Source organism: Hordeum vulgare, chromosome 2H (assembly GCF_904849725.1).
Source record: "Hordeum vulgare subsp. vulgare chromosome 2H, MorexV3_pseudomolecules_assembly, whole genome shotgun sequence".
Lineage (NCBI taxonomy): Eukaryota > Viridiplantae > Streptophyta > Magnoliopsida > Poales > Poaceae > Hordeum > Hordeum vulgare.
In genome coordinates this window covers 573,827,400-573,845,747 of record NC_058519.1, presented here as the reverse complement: position 1 = coordinate 573,845,747, position 18,348 = coordinate 573,827,400, and positions in this window count along the sequence as shown.

Below are 18,348 nucleotides of genomic sequence, written 5' to 3'. Positions count from 1 at the left end.
CGGCAACTTCACTAGGAAGGCTAGGGAATTGCTCTTTCATAACAAGATTCAGCAAAGCTGCGTTGATTTCATACGATTCCGCACTAGTGGCGGGAGCAATCGGAGTACTAATAACATCATTATTATTGGTACTCGAGAAGTCGCCAAGTTTGGTGTTTTCAGCCATGATGACTTCAACAAACAAACAAGCACACAAGCAATCAAGAAAACTGGCAAAAAGGCAAAAAGAAAAAGGAAACGGCAAAGGAGAAAGGCAAATGAAAACGGCAAATGTGAAGTGGGGGAGACGAAAACGACATGCAACTGGCAAAAAAGTAAATGCAAGAGATGAGTTTGTGAGACCTACTTGGATAGATCTCTCCTTCCCCAGCAACGGCGCTAGAAATACTTCTGCTACTGCAACAAAAGACCTTCTAACGGCGCCAGAAACGTGCTGACGGGAGACTGTTCTTGTCTTGATACTCCTCAGCAACGACACCAGGAATCCTTATGCTACGGCTACGCCTTAAGGGACTTCCTAGGCAAATATGCAAAGGATTTCCCCCGTGGCCTTGGAGCCTTGCGTTGGTGTTCCCTCGAAGCAGAAAGGGTGATGTAGCGCAGCGGTGGTAAGTATTTCCCTCAGTTTGAGAACCAAGGTATCGATCCAGTGAAGGAGTATCACAAGTGCCTGCACAAACACAAAAAGCTTGCTCCCAACGCTATGAAGGGGTTGTCAATCCCTTATAGATTGTTCGCCATGTGAGAACTGAAAGCAACAAAGTAACAAAGCAAAGTAAAAGCAAAAGTGGAAACAATAGGTGTGAATAGACCCGGGGGCCGTAGTGTTTACTAGTGGCTTCTCTCATGAAATCAAGTAGACGGAGGGTGAACAAATTACTGTCGAGCAATTGATAGAACCGCACAAAGTCGTGACGTCATCTATGGCAATGATTATATCTATAGGCATCACGTACAAAACAAGTAGACCGATACTTTCTGCATCTACTACTATTACTCCACACGTCGACCGCTATCCAGCATACATCTAGTGTATTAAGTCCAAAAGAACAGAGTAACGCCTTAAGCAAGATGACATGATGTAGATGGACAATCTCATATCTACGACAAATCCCACCTTGTTACCCTTGATGGCAACTACACGGTGTGTGCCTTGCTTCCCCTACTGTCACTAGGAATGGTCACCACACGATAAGAACCCAAAACCAAGCACTTCTCCCATTGCAAGAATCATAGATCTAGTTGGCCAAACAAAACCCAAGACTCGGAGATACTTACAAGGATATCAAATCATGCATATAAGAAATCAGCAAAGACTCAAATTGTTGGAATTATGCCCTAGAGGCAATAATAAATATAGTTATTATTATAATTCCTGTATCAAGATAATCGTTTATTATCCATGCTATAATTGTATTGAATGAAGACTCATTTACATGTGTGGATACATAGACAAAACACCGTCCCTAGCAAGCCTCTAGTTGGCTAGCCAGTTGATCAAAGATAGTCAGTGTCTTCTGATTATGAACAAAGGTGTTGTTGCTTGATAACTGGATCACGTCATTAGGAGAATCACGTGATGGACTAGACCGAAACTAATAGACGTAGCATGTTGATCGTGTCATTTTGTTGCTACTGTTTTCTGCGTGTCAAGTATTTATTCCTATGACCATGAGATCGTATAACTCACTCACACCGGAGGAATTCTTTGTGTGTATGAAACGTTGCAACGTAACTGGGTGACTATAAAGATGCTCTACAGGTATCTCCGAAGGTGCTAGTTGAGTTAGTATGGATCAAGACTGGGATTTGTCACTCCGTGTGAACGGAGAGGTATCTCGGGGCCCACTCGGTAATACAACATCACACACAAGCCTTGCAAGCAATGTAACTTAGTGTAAGTTGCGGGATCTTGTATTATAGAACGAGTAAAGAGACTTGCCGGTAAACGAGATTGAAATAGGTATACGGATACTGACGATCGAATCTCGGGCAAGTAACATACCGAAGGACAAAGGGAATGACATACGGGATTATATGAATCCTTGGCACTGAGGTTCAAACGATAAGATCTTCGTAGAATATGTAGGATCCAATATGGGCATCCAGGTCCCGCTATTGGATATTGACCGAGGAGTCTCTCGGGTCATGTCTACATAGTTCTCGAACCCGCAGGGTCTGCACACTTAAGGTTCGACGTTGTTTTATGTGTATTTGAGTTATATGGTTGGTTACCGAATGTTGTTCGGAGTCCCGGATGAGATCACGGACATCACGAGGGTTTCCGGAATAGTCCGGAAACGAAGATTGATATATAGGATGACCTCATTTGATTACCGGAAGGTTTTCGGAGTTACCGGGAATGTACCGGGAATGACGAATGGGTTCCGGGAGTTCACCGGGGGGGCAACCCATCCCGGGGAAGCCCATAGGCCTTGTGGGTGGAACACCAGCCCTTAGTGGGCTGGTGGGACAGCCCAAAAGGGCTCTATGTGCCAAGAAGAGAAAATCAAGAGAAAAGAAAAAAAAAGGAGGAGGTGGGAAGGAAGGGGGACTCCCTCCCACCAAACCAAGTCCAACTCGGTTTGGGGGGGAGTCCTCCCCCCTTGGACTCGGCCGACCCCCTTGGGGCTCCTTGAGCCCCAAGGCAAGGTCCCCTCCCTCCCACCTATATATACGGAGGTTTTAGGGCTGATTTGAGACGACTTTTCCACGGCAGCCCGACCACATACCTCCACGGTTTTTCCTCTAGATCGCGTTTCTGCGGAGCTCGGGCGGAGCCCTGCTGAGACAAGGTCAACACCAACCTCCGGAGCGCCGTCATGCTGCCGGAGAACTCTTCTACCTCTCCGTCTCTCTTGCTGGATCAAGAAGGCCGAGATCATCGTCGAGCTGTACGTGTGCTGAACGCGGAGGTGCCGTCCGTTCGGTACTAGATCGTGGGACTGATCGCGGGATTGTTCGCGGGGCGGATCGAGGGACGTGAGGACGTTCCACTACATCAACTGCGTTCACTAACGCTTCTGATGTACGATCTACAAGGGTACGTAGATCACTCATCCCCTCTCGTAGATGGACATCACCATGATAGGTCTTCGTGCGCGTAGGAAATTTTTTGTTTCCCATGCGACGTTCCCCAACAGTGGTATCAGAGCTAGGTTCATGCGTAGATGTCTTCTCGAGTAGAACACAAAAGTTTTTGTGGGCGGTGATGTGCGTTTTTCTGCCCTCCTTAGTCTTTTCTTGATTCCGCGGTATTGTTGGATTGAAGCGGCTTGGACCGACATTACTCGTACGCTTACGAGAGACTGGTTTCATCGTTACGAGTAACTCCGTTGCTCAAAGATGACTGGCAAGTGTCGGTTTCTCCAACTTTAGTTGAATCGGATTTGACCGAGGAGGTCCTTGGATGAGGTTAAATAGCAACTCATATATCTCCGTTGTGGTGTTTGCGTAAGTAAGATGCGATCCTACTAGATACCCATGGTCACCACGTAAAACATGCAACAACAAAATTAGAGGACGTCTAACTTGTTTTTGCAGGGTATGCTTGTGATGTGGTATGGCTAATGATGTGATGTGATATATTGGATGTATGAGATGATCATGTTGTAATATAAATATCGACTTGCACGTCGATGGTACGGCAACCGGCAGGAGCCATAGGGTTGTCTTTATACTAACGTGTGTGCTTGCAGATGCGTTTACTATTTTGCTAGGATGTAGCTTTAGTAGTAATAGCATGAGTAGCACGACAACCCCGATGGCAACACGTTGATGGAGATCATAGTGTGGCGCCGGTGACAAGAAGATCGTGCCGGTGCTTTGGTGATGGAGATCAAGAAGCACGTGATGATGGTCATACCATGTCACTTATGAATTGCATGTGATATTAATCCTTTTATGCACCTTATTTTGCTTAGAACGACGGTAGCATTATGAGGTGATCTCTCATTAAAATTTCAAGACGAAATTGTGTTCTCCCCGACTGTGCACCGTTGCTACAGTTCGTCGTTTCGAGACACCACGTGATGATCGGGTGTGATAGACTCAACGTTCACATACAACGGGTGCAAAACAGTTGCGCACGCGGAACACTCAGGTTAAGCTTGACGAGCCTAGCATGTGCAGACATGGCCTCGGAACACATGAGACAGAAAGGTCGATCATGAATCATATAGATGATATGATTAGCATAGGGATGCTTACCACTGAAACTATACTCAACTCACGTGATGATCGGACTTGAGCTAGTGTAAGTGGATCATGAACCACTCAAATGACTAGAGAGATGTACTTTTTGAGTGGGAGTTTAGCGAATAATTTGATTAAGCTAAACTCTAATTATCTTGAACATAGTCTAAGTCCACTTTGAATATATTTGTGTTGTAGATCATGGCTCACGCGACAGTCATCCTGAATTTTAATACGTTCCTAGAGAAAGCTAAGTTGAAAGATGATGGAAGCAACTTTGTAGACTGGGCTCGTAATCTTAAGCTAATCTTACAAGCTGGGAAGAAGTATTATGTCCTTAATGCTGCGTTAGGAGATGAACCACCCGCTACGGCTGATCAGGATGTTAAGAACGCTTGGTTAGCACGTAAGGAGGACTACTCAATAGTTCAATGTGCAGTCTTGTATGGCTTAGAACCGGGACTTCAACGTCGCTTTGAGCGTCATGGAGCATTTGAGATGTTCCAGGAGTTGAAGTTTATCTTTCAGAAGAACGCCCGGATCGAGAGGTATGAGACCTCCGATAAATTCTATGCTTGCAAGATGGAGGAAAACTCATCTGTCAGTGAACATGTGCTCAAAATGTCCGGGTACTCAAACCGTCTAGCTGAGCTGGGGATTGAACTCCCGCAAGAAGCTATCACCGACAGAATCCTTCAATCACTGCCGCCAAGCTATAAAGGCTTTGTGTTGAACTACAACATGCAACGGATGAACAAGTCTCCCGGCGAGTTGTTTGCGATGCTGAAAGTCATAGAGTCTGAACTCCGTAAAGAGCATCAAGTGTTGATGGTGAATAAGACCACTAGTTTCAAGAGAAACGGCAAAGGCAAGAAGGGAAATTCGAAGAAGAGCGGCAAGTCTGTTGCCAATCCGACGAAGAAACCCAAAGCTGGACCTAAGCCGGAAACGGAGTGTTACTATTGCAAGGGTATGGGTCACTGGAAGCGCAATTGCCCCAAATATCTGGCAGATAAGAAGGCGGGCAAAGAAAAATCAGGTATATTTGATATACATGTTATTGATGTGTACTTAACCGGCTCTCGTAGTAGTGCCTGGGTATTCGATACCGGTTCTGTTGCTCATATTTGCAACTTGAAACAGGAACTGCGGAATAGGCGAAGGCTGGCGAAAGATGAAGTGACGATGTGCGTAGGAAATGGTTCCAAGGTTGATGCAATCGCCGTCGGCACAGTGTCACTTCAGTTACCGTCAGGATTAGTGATGAACTTAAATCATTGTTATTTAGTGCCTGCGTTGAGCATGAACATTATATCTGGATCTTGTTTATTGCGAGACGGTTACTCATTTAAGTCAGAGAATAATGGTTGTTCTATTTCTATGAGTAACATCTTTTATGGTCATGCACCGAATGTGAGAGGATTGTTCATATTGAATCTTGATAGCGATACGCATATACATAACATTGAGACCAAAAGAGTTAGAGTTAACAATGATAGCGCCATATTTTTGTGGCACTGCCGCTTAGGTCATATTGGTATAAAGCGCATGAAGAAACTCCATGCTGATGGACTTTTGGAGTCACTTGACTTTGATTCAGTTGACACGTGCGAACCATGCCTCATGGGCAAGATGACTAAGACTCCGTTCTCAGGAACAATGGAGCGTGCAAGTGACTTGTTGGAAATCATACATACCGATGTGTGTGGTCCGATGAGCGTGGAGGCACGTGGCGGATATCGTTATTTTCTCACCTTCACTGACGATTTAAGTAGATATGGTTATGTCTACTTGTTGAAGCACAAGTCTGAAACATTTGAAAAGTTCAAGCAATTTCAGAGTGAAGTGGAAAATCATCGTAACAAGAAGATCAAGTTCCTACGGTCTGATCGTGGGGGTGAATATCTGAGTTTCGAGTTTGGTGCTCACTTAAGACAATGTGGAATTGTTTCACAGTTAACACCGCCTGGAACACCAAGCGTAATGGTGTGTCCGAACGTCGTAATCGTACTCTATTAGAGATGGTGCGATCTATGATGTCTCTTACTGATTTGCCGTTATCATTTTGGGGCTATGCATTAGAAACAGCTGCATTCACTTTAAATAGGGCACCATCAAAATCCGTTGAGACGACACCATACGAACTGTGGTATGGCAAAAGGCTAAAGTTGTCGTTTCTTAAAGTTTGGGGATGTGATGCTTATGTCAAAAAAGCTTCAGCCTGAAAAGCTGGAACCCAAAGCGGAAAAGTGCGTCTTCATAGGTTACCCAAAAGAGACAGTTGGGTACACCTTCTATCTCAAATCCGAGGGCAAAGTGTTTGTTGCTAAAAACGGAGCTTTTCTCGAGAAGGAGTTTCTCTCGAGAGAATTGAGTGGGAGGAAGATAGAACTTGACGAGGTTGTCGAACCTCTCATCCCTCTGGATGGTGGCGCAGGGCAAGGGGAAACCTCTGTCATTGCGATGCCGGTTGAGGAGGAAGTTAATGATGATGATCATGAAACTCCAGTTCAAGTTTCTGTCGAACCGCGCAGGTCGACGAGACCACGTGCTGCTCCAGAGTGGTACGGTAATCCCGTCTTATCAATCATGTTGTTAGACAACAATGAACCTGCGAATTATGAAGAAGCAATGGTGGGCCCAGATTCCAACAAATGGCTTGAAGCCATGAAGTCCGAGATAGGATCCATGTATGAGAACAAAGTGTGGACTTTGGAGGTACTGCCTGAGGGCCGCAAGGCCATTCAGAACAAATGTATCTTTAAGAGGAAGGTGGACGCTGACGGTAATGTGACCGTTTATAAAGCTCGACTTGTGGCAAAGGGTTTTTCACAAGTTCAAGGAGTTGACTACGATGAGACTTTCTCACCCGTAGCGATGCTTAAGTCCGTCAGAATCATGTTAGCAATAGCTGCATTTTTTTATTATGAAATCTGGCAGATGGATGTCAAAACGGTGTTCCTTAACGGTTTCCTTAAGGAAGAGTTGTATATGATACAACCCGAAGGTTTTGTCGATCCTAAGAATGCTAACAAGGTGTGCAAGCTCCAGCGATCCATTTATGGACTGGTGCAAGCATCTCGGAGTTGGAACAAACGCTTTGATGAGGTGATCAAAGCATTTGGGTTTATACAAGTGGTTGGAGAATCTTGTATTTACAAGAAAGTGAGTGGGAGCTCTGTGGCGTTTCTAATATTATATGTGGATGACATATTACTGATTGGAAACAACGTAGAGTTTTTAGAGAGCATAAAGGATTACTTGAATAAAAGTTTCTCTATGAAGGACCTAGGAGAAGCTGCTTACATTCTAGGCATTAAGATCTATAGGGATAGATCAAAACGCCTGATAGGACTTTCACAAAGCACATACCTTGATAAAGTTTTGAAGAGGTTCAAAATGGAACAGTCCAAGAAAGGTTTCTTGCCAGTTCTACAAGGTACGAGATTGAGTAAGACTCAGTGCCCAGCAATTGATGAAGATAGAGAGCATATGCGCTCCGTCCCCTATGCTTCAGCCATAGGTTCTATCATGTATGCGATGCTGTGCACTAGACCGGATGTTAACCTGGACATAAGTATGGCAGGTAGGTTCCAGAGTAATCCAGGAGTGGATCACTGGACAGCGGTCAATAATATCCTGAAGTACCTGAAAAGGACTAAGGAGATGTTTCTCGTGTATGGAGGTGACGAAGAGCTCGCCGTAAAAGGTTACGTCGATGCAAGCTTTGACACAGATCCGGACGACTCTAATTCGCAAACCGGATACGTATTTCTTCTTAACGGGGGTGCAGTAAGCTGGTGCAGTTCCAAGCAAAGCGTTGTAGCAGATTCTACATGTGAAGCGGAGTACATGGCTGCCTCGGAGGCGGTTAAGGTGGGTGTCCGGATGAAGCAGTTCATGACGGATCTTGGAGTGGTGCCAAGCGCACTGAATCCAATAACCTTGTTCTGTGACAACACTGGTGCCATTGCCTTAGCAAAGGAATCACGGTTTCACAAGAAGACCAGACACATCAAACGACGCTTCAACCTCATCCGCGACTACGTCGAGGGAGAGGACGTGAATATATGCAAAGTGCACACGGATCTGAATGTAGCGGACCCGCTGACTAAACCTCTTCCACGGCCAAAGCATGATCAACACCAGAACTGTATGGGTGTTAGATTTATTACAATGTAATTCACATGGTGATGTGAGGGCTAGATTATTGACTCTAGTGCAAGTGGGAGACTGTTGGAATTATGCCCTAGAGGCAATAATAAATATAGTTATTATTATAATTCCTGTATCAAGATAATCGTTTATTATCCATGCTATAATTGTATTGAATGAAGACTCATTTACATGTGTGGATACATAGACAAAACACCGTCCCTAGCAAGCCTCTAGTTGGCTAGCCAGTTGATCAAAGATAGTCAGTGTCTTCTGATTATGAACAAAGGTGTTGTTGCTTGATAACTGGATCACGTCATTAGGAGAATCACGTGATGGACTAGACCGAAACTAATAGACGTAGCATGTTGATCGTGTCATTTTGTTGCTACTGTTTTCTGCGTGTCAAGTATTTATTCCTATGACCATGAGATCATATAACTCACTGACACCGGAGGAATGCTTTATGTGTATCAAACGTCGCAACGTAACTGGGTGACTATAAAGATGCTCTACAGGTATCTCCGAAGGTGCTAGTTGAGTTAGTATGGATCAAGACTGGGATTTGTCACTCCGTGTGAACGGAGAGGTATCTCGGGGCCCACTCGGTAATACAACATCACACACAAGCCTTGCAAGCAATGTAACTTAGTGTAAGTTGCGGGATCTTGTATTACGGAACGAGTAAAGAGACTTGCCGGTAAACGAGATTGAAATAGGTATACGGATACTGACGATCGAATCTCGGGCAAGTAACATACCGAAGGACAAAGGGAATGACATACGGGATTATATGAATCCTTGGCACTGAGGTTCAAACGATAAGACCTTCGTAGAATATGTAGGATCCAATATGGGCATCCAGGTCCCTCTATTGGATATTGACCGAGGAGTCTCTCGGGTCATGTCTACATAGTTCTCGAACCCGCAGGGTCTGCACACTTAAGGTTCGACGTTGTTTTATGTGTATTTGAGTTATATGGTTGGTTACCGAATGTTGTTCGGAGTCCCGGATGAGATCACGGACGTCACGAGGGTTTCCGGAATAGTCCGGAAACGAAGATTGATATATAGGATGACCTCATTTGATTACCGGAAGGTTTTCGGAGTTACCGGGAATGTACCGGGAATGACGAATGGGTTCCGGGAGTTCACCGGGGGGGCAACCCACCCCGGGGAAGCCCATAGGCCTTGTGGGTGGCACACCAGCCCTTAGTGGGCTGGTGGGACAGCCCAAAAGGGCTCTATGCGCCAAGAAGAGAAAATCAAGAGAAAAGAAAAAAAAGGAGGAGGTGGGAAGGAAGGGGGACTCCCTCCCACCAAACCAAGTCCAACTCGGTTTGGGGGGGGGGGAGTCCTCCCCCCTTGGACTCGGCCGACCCCCTTGGGGCTCCTTGAGCCCCAAGGCAAGGTCCCCTCCCTCCCACCTATATATACGGAGGTTTTAGGGCTGATTTGAGACGACTTTTCCACGGCAGCCCGACCACATACCTCCATGGTTTTTCCTCTAGATCGCGTTTCTACACAGCTCAGGCGGAGCCCTGCTGAGACAAGGTCATCACCAACCTCTGGAGCGCCGTCACGCTGCCGGAGAACTCTTCTACCTCTCCGTCTCTCTTGCTGGATCAAGAAGGCCGAGATCATCGTCGAGCTGTACGTGTGTTGAACGCGGAGGTGTTGTCCGTTCGGTACTAGATCGTGGGACTGATCGCGGGATTGTTCGCGGGGCGGATCGAGGGACGTGAGGACGTTCGACTACATCAACCGTGTTCACTAACGCTTCTACTGTATGATCTACAAGGGTACGTAGATCACTCATCCCCTCTCGTAGATGGACATCACCATGATAGGTCTTCGTGCGCGTAGGAAATTTTTTGTTTCCCATGCGACGTTCCCCAACACAAATATATATCATAGATAATCTGATCACAAATCCACAATTCATCGGATCTCGACAAACACACCGCCAAAGAGGATTACATCGGATAGATCTCCATGAAGATCATGGAGAACTTTCTATTGAAGATCCAAGAGAGAGAGAAGAAGCCATCTAGCTACTAACTACAGACCCGTAGGTCTGAAGTGAACTACTCATGAGTCATTGGAGGGGCGATGATGTTGATGTAGAAGCCCTCCAACTCCAAAGTCCCCTCCGGCAGGGCATTGGGAAGGGTCTCCAGATGAGATCTCGTGGAAACGGAAGCTTGGGGCGGCGGAAAAGTATTTTCGTGGATCCCTTGATTTTTTTTCTATATTTTAGGGAATATATAGGCGTAGGAGCTAGGTCAGGGGGGCGCCAGGGAGGCCACAAGCCTGCTAGCCGCCGCCCCTGGTGGCGGCTACAGGGCTTGTGGGCTCCCTGTAGCTCTCCTGGCTTGGCCCACAAGCCCCCTGATCTTCTTCCGTTCGGGAAAAAATTATTTCGGGGATTTTATTCCGTTTGGACTCCGTTCCAAAATCAGATCTGAAAAGAGCCAAAAACATAGAAAAAACAGGAATTGGCACTTGGCACTGAATTAATAAGTTAGTCCCAAAAAAGATATAAAAGGTACATAAAACATCCAAAGATGACAAGATAACAACATGAAACCATAAAAAATTATAGATACGTTTGAGACGTATCAAGCGGTTCGGGCATGCAAAACTGATTATTTCTTGAAGATTTAGAGAGTGGTACATGCAAATTTACTTGGAACGGCAGGTAGATACCACACATAGGTAGGTATGGTGGACTCATATGGAACAACTTTGGGTTTATGGAGATGGATGCACAAGCAGTATTCCCGCTTAGTACAAGTGAAGGCTAGCAAAAGACTGGGAAGCGACCAACTAGAGAGCGACAAGAGTCATCAAAATGCATTGAGATTAACTAGCATTGAGTGCAAGCACGAGTAGGACATAAATCACCATGAACATGAACATCATAGAGGCTATGTTGATTCTGTTTCAACTACATGTGTGAACATGCGCCAAGTGAAGCCACTTGAAACATTCAAAGGAGGGTACCATCCTATCATACTACATGATAGTCATCTCAACATTCATGTTGGCAACCAAGACAAACCATTATAAGCTCCTAGTTAAATAAGCATGGCATAAGCAACTATGATCTCTAAGCTGTCATTGCAAACATGTTTCTCTCACAACAAAGCTGAATCAGGCATGATGAGCTAGTCATATTTACAAAAACAAAATAGATCGAGTTCATGCCATCTTTTCCAGGCTCAGTCACTTCATCATATATCGTCATTATTGCCTTTCACTTGCATGACCGAACAATGTGAACAATAATAAGCATGCTCGTGCATTGGACTACGCTGGAATCTGCACGCAAACACAAAGGAGAAGACAAAGTAATATGGCTCTTTGAAAGCTAAACATGTATGCATGCAAGAGCCACTAAACATCGTAACCAATATCTTCTACCTTGACCCAAAGAAAAAGAAAACTATTTACATGGGAAAGCTCCCAACAAGCAAAAGAAGAAAAAGAAAATCTTTCTGGGTTTTCTCAAACTAGACAGACACATGAAAAGAAAACGAGAAAAAGAAAATAAACTAGCATGGACGATATAGTGGCAAAGTGTGAACACCGGCTAACAAAGTGAAAGCATAAGCAAGAATGTAAAGTCGGTGAGAACACGTACTCCCCCAAGCTTAGGCTTTTGGCCTAATTTGGTCTACTCCCAAGGAGGGAAATAACCAGCTCCGGGGTACTCCAGAGTGGACTGAGGATGCCACTGCTGTGTGAGCTCCTCTGGCTCCCACTGATAAACTAGCATGTGGTACTCGACTGGCGGCTCAGGCACGGGCACCTGTGGTTGGGCCAAGCCCCAATAGTGTACCTGCCTGCATGAAGATTGAACAAAGAAGGAGCAGGCAAAGTAATAGTCTCACGAGTACCCTGACTAAATACCAGGTTATAAATCATCCTTCTACTTATATCTCTATCAAGAAAGTCATGGCGAACCATGCTATCGTAATCTAGATATCTCTCGGGAAGAAGAATCTCTTCCTCCTCCTCTAGTCTAATGGGTATCTCAAAGTGTCTAGCAAGACGAGTAGCGTAGATACCTCCATAGAAAACACATTTAGAACGGTTAAGGTTCTACCGTTGAGCTACTATAGCGCCCAAGCTATAAGTTTTATCGTTATAAAGGGCTTCGCGCAAGACCGCAAGATCTGGGGAACTAAGTGACCCAGCTTTCCCACAGCCAATTAAACATTTTCCCACAAATAGTGAGAAGTACCAAAGCACAGGAAAATGAATGCTAGCAGCTCTAGCGCAAGACACTCCTCTCTCCTCTCCTACAACAATTGTACCGATGAAAATTTCCAAGTCCCGTGGACGAGGTTCATGAATATCCCCAACGTAAGGTAATTTGCAAACATTGCAAAAATCCGGGAGTGACATGCGCTCGAGGATATCATAAAGTTTAAACTCAACCATAGGAGGATTCTTCCTCGGATAGAAGTTAAAGCTCTGTACAAAGATATTGGTGAGGAGGAGGTATTGCGGACACTTATCTTCAACGAAGGCGGTAAGGCCTGCATTCTCCACCAAGTGATAAAAGTCCTCATAAATTCCAGCGGCGCGTAAGAACACATCGCTTGGCCACTCCCACGCTCGAACTTCTGCGGCTCAAGGGACCAAATACTTGGGCTTCTTCTCACTCCCATCATCCTTGGGATCACGGCTTGACGAGCCTCTTAAGAACCTCCTCATCTTTCCCCTTTTCTATCTCTAAAATTTCTGAAATTTTTAGTGATTCTAAGGAAAAGTGAATAAGGCTCCACAAAACTCGTAGCAACTACTCCAACAAGTGCCTAGAGGCCATATTACGCATCAAAACTACTTGGGACCAGCTAAAATTAGCATACAAAGCTCAAGAATGTGGTCACCAAGGCAGCAAAAATACACGGAGTATAAGGCACTAGGGCAAAAACTAATTGGACCAATGGAGGAGTCACTTACCAAGGAGCAATTTCCCCAAAACAGTTCGGAGAATGGTGATTTGAGCAAAGAGATCGAAAATCCCAGCAAGAGGAGCAAGTACACGGGTTTGAGCTGCGAAACGATTTTTTCTGGAGGTAGGAGAAGCGGATGGGAGCAAGAATGAGTGGAGGGGGTGCCTATGGGCCCCACAAGCCTGGGTGGCGCAGCCAGGGGGTGCTCGCGCCCCTAGGGCTTGTGTCCCACTGGTGTGGCCCCCAGACAGACTCTTTGTCCTAGTATTTTTCAAAAAATCCAGAAAAAAATATACTTGATTTTCACAGCGTTTGGAGAACTTTTATTTTCGGGGTACTTTTCTACGGGACGCTAAAACATAAAACAGGGAAAACTAAACTAAATCTATCATTTTTCTTCTAAGCAACCTAAAGTGAAAGCTTGGAACAGAGGTTTGTGACTCCTTGATTCATCCATCTCATGGTCATCGAAACAAATCTGTCAATGGGGTTGATCAAGTCTCCTTGACAAACCTTTTCGAATCGCAAAAGAGAACGGAGAATTTTCGAATAGTCACTAAGTCACCTCAATGGGGATGTGTACCTCCCCAACAAGCAAATCATACTTCATCTTGACGCGAGGAATAGGGCATTCAAAGCTCCCAATAATAATCGATGAAGTTTTTTCGATAGCATTGATGCAATGTACTCGATATTGTTTCTTCGAAAAGTGCACCGTATGCTCATTACCGTTGACATGGAAAGTGACATTGCCTTTGTTGCAATCTATAACAGCCCCTGCGGTGTTTAAAAAGGGTCTTCCGAGGATGACCGCCATGGCATCGTCCTCGGGAATATACAAGATAACAAAGTTTGTTAAGATAGTGGTGTTAGCAACCACAACAGGCACATCCTCGCAAATGCCGATAGGGAAAGCAGTTGATTTGTCGGCCATTTGCAGAGAGATTTCAGTGGGTGTCAACTTATCCAATTCAAGTCTTCGATAAAGAGAGAGAGGCATAACACTAACACCGGCTCCAAGGTCGCACAAAGCAGTTCTAACGTAGTTGCCTTTAATGGAGCAAGGTATAGTGGGCACACCGGGATCACCTAGTTTCTTAGGAGTTCCACCCTTGAAGGTATAATTAGCGAGCATGGTGGAAATCTCAACCTCATGTATCCTCCTCTTATTAGTCACAATATATTTCATGTACTTAGCATACGGAGACATTTTGAGCATATCTGTCAAACGCATTTGCAGAAAGGCAGGTCTGATCATTTCAATGAAGCGCTCAAAATCCTCATCATCCTTTTTCTTGGATGGTTTGGGAGGAAAGGGCATAGGTTTTTGAACCCATGGTTCCCTTTCTTTACCGTGCTTCCTAGCAACGAAGTCATTCTTATCGTATCTCTTAGTCTTAGGTTGTGGGTTATCAAGATCAACAGGTTCAATCTCCAGATCCTTATCATTGCTAGGTTGAGCATCTTCATGAACATCACTATTGATATTATCATTAGGCTCATGTTCATCACCATATTGTGTTTCAGCATCAGAAACAGAGGCATCGTTTGGACTCTCAGGTGTAGCAGCAACAGGGTTGCTAGCGTGCAGGTTCCTATCATCTTTCTTCTTCTTTCTAGGATGACTAGGTGCATCCGTGCTAACTCCTTGAGAATCTTGTTCAACTCTCTTCGGATTACCCTCAGGATACAAAGGTTCCTGGGTCATTCTACCGCCTCTAGTGACGACTCTGACGGAATTGTCATTCAACTCATTGAGCAAGTCATTTTGAGCTTTAAGTACTTGTTCTACCTGAGTAGTAACCATAGAGGCATGTTTACTCAGAAGTTTAAGATCATTGACATTTTTGTCCACACAAGCACTTAAATGACTAAGCATGCGAGCATTCTGTTCCAATTGTCTACTAACATAATCATTGAAACTCTGTTGTTTGGCAACAAAGTTATCAAAATCATCCAAGCATAAGCTAGGAGGTTTATCAAAAGGAATATCACTGTCATCAAACCTACGAAGAGAATTTACTTCTACTACCTGTATTGGGTTATCGAGACCATGGATCTCTTCGATAGGTGGTAGATTTTTGACATCTTCAGATTTAATGCCTTTCTCTCGCATAGATTTCTTGGCTTCTTGCATATCTTCAGGACCGAGGAATAGAATACCTCTTTTCTTTGGAGTTGGCTCAGGAGGTGGTTCGGGAATAGTCCAAGCATTCTCATTGCACAAGATGTTGTTCAACAGAATCTCAGCTTGTTCTACAGTTCATTCCCTAAAAACACTACCGGCACAACTATCTAGGTGGTCTTTAGAAGCATCGGTAAGTCCATTATAGAAGATATCAAGTATTTCATTCTTCTCAAGAGGGTGATCAGGCAAAGCATTCAGCAGTTGGATAAGCCTCCCCCAAGCTTGTGGGAGACTCTTTTCTTCAGCTTGAGCAAAGTTGTATATTTCCTGCAAGGCAACTTGCTTCTTATGGGTAGGAAAATATTTTCCAGAGAAGTAGTAGACCATATCCTGGGGGCTACACACACAACCATGAGCAAGAGAAGTGAACCAGGTCTTAGCATCATATAGTAGTGGCGGATCTTTTCCTCACTAGTGAATAGGGTGGCTATATCGTGCAGTTTGGTAAGATGAGCTACAACCGTTTCAGACTCATAACCGTGAAAAGGATCAGACTCGACCAGAGTGATTAACTCAGGGTTGACAGAGAATTCATAATCCTTATCACAAAGATAGGCGAAGTGGCAAACTTCGGGTCGTATTTCATCCTAGCATTCAAAGATTTTTCTTTCCACTTGCGCAGAAGTTTCTCAACATCATAGCTATCCTTACACGCAAGAAAATCCTCAGCTATCTCTCCCTCCATAACATAGCGCGTATCAGTCATAGTAGCAGGTTCTACTTCAATAGTATTAACAGTTTCAGAAGTATCATCACATCTAGCAGCAACTCTAGCAATATGTGCATCAAGGGCACCAAGTGGCAGAGCAGTATCAGGCATAGCATCATCAGGCATAGTATCTAGCATAGCATCATCAGGCATAGTATCAAGCATAGCATCATCAGGCATAGTATCAAGCATAGCATCATCAGGCATAGTATCAAGCATAGCATCATCAGGCATAGTATCGAGCATATCATCATGGGCAGCAGAAGTAGCATCATCGAGCACAGGCGACATATGAAGATTTCTAACAGGAGGTGAAGTCGCAAACTTACTCAAAACTGAAGGTGAATCAAGTGCAGAGCTAGATGGCAATTCCTTACCTCTCCTTGTAGTGGAAGGTAAGATTTTAGTTCTTGGATCTTTCGGATTCCTCATAGTGATCAGCAGACGTCAATCCCAAGTGACTCAGATAATATAGATGTGCCTTCCCCGGCAACGGCGCCAGAAAAAGTCCTGATGTCCCACAAGCGTATGGGATCACATCAGTTTTCGAGGGTAGAGTATTCAACCCAAATTTGTTGGTTCGCACGATGGGAAGCGAAAGAATATTCTCAAGTATTAGCAGCCGAATGTGTCAGATTCAACCACACCTGAAAGATTAGTGTCTGCAAGCAAAGTATCAGTAGCAAAGTAGTATGATAGCAACGGTGCCAGAAACGATCTGTTGACGGCAGACTATTCCTAACTGTTGTATCAATGGCGCCAGCACGTTGACGGGGGATTATTCTTGAGAAGAATGCTTCCCCGGCTACAACTCCAGAAAAGTCTTGCAACAAGTAACAACGAAGCAACAAGGAACAATAGTAGCAGCAACAACAAAGTAACAATAGTAGCAACAGTAGCAGCAAAGTGGCCCAATCCCTTTTGTAGCAAGGGACAAGCCAAGACAAAGTAACGTAGCGAGAACCAGTAGTAAAAGACTCGTAGGCAGTGGATCGGTGATGGATGAGTATGACGGATATGATTCATCACGTAACAGCTATAACACGAAGAGATATGTAACTAGCTCCTGTTCGTCAATCTAATGTAGGCATGTATTCCGTATGTAGTCATACGTGCTTAGGGAAAAGAACTTGCATGACATCTATTGTCCATCCCTCCCGTGGCAGCGAGGTCCTAATGGAAACTACGGGATATTAAGGTTCTCCTTTTAATAAAGAACCGGACCAACGCATTAACACGCGGTGAATACATGAACTCCTCATACTATGGTCATCTTCGGGAGTGGTTCCGGCTATTGTCACTCCGGGGTTGACGGGTCATAACACATAGTAGGTGACTACAACTTGCAAGATAGGATATAAAACACACATATATTGGCGACAACATAATAGGTTCAGATCTGAAATCATGGCACTCGGGCCCTAGTGACAAGCATTAAGCATAGTCAAGTAGTAGCAACATCAATCTAGAACATAGTGGATACTAGGGATCAATCCCCGTCAAGAACTAACTCGATTACATGATAGATCTCATCCAACTCATCATCATCCAGCAAGCCTACGATGAGATTACTCACGAACGATGAAGAGCATCATGGAATTTGTCGGTGGAGAAAGGTTGATGATGACGATGGCGATGATTTCCCCTCTCCTGAGCCCGAAACGGACTCCAGATCTGCCCTCCAGATGAAGAACAGGATGTGGCGACGCCTCCGTATCGCAAAACGCGATGAAACCTTCTCTCTGATTTTTTTTCCAGGCGAAACGGAAGATATAGAGCTGAGATTGGGGGCGGTGGTGCCACGTGGGCCCCACAAGCCTGCACGGCACGGCCATAGGCGGTGGCCGCGACCTGTGGGCTTGTGGCCCACTGGCACGCCCCCTCCGGTGGATCTTTGCGCATGTATTTTTATTTTATTCCAGAAAAAATCTCCGTAAATTTTTAGGACATTCCAAGAACTCTTATTTCTGCACAAAAACAACACCTTGGCAATTCTGTTGAAAACAGCGGTAGTCCGGGTTAGTTCCATTCAAATCATGCAAATTAGAGTCCAAAACAAGGGAAAAAGAGTTTGGAAAAGTAGATACGACGGAGACGTATCAGTTAGACTTTGTCTTAATTCTTCTTTCGTAGTT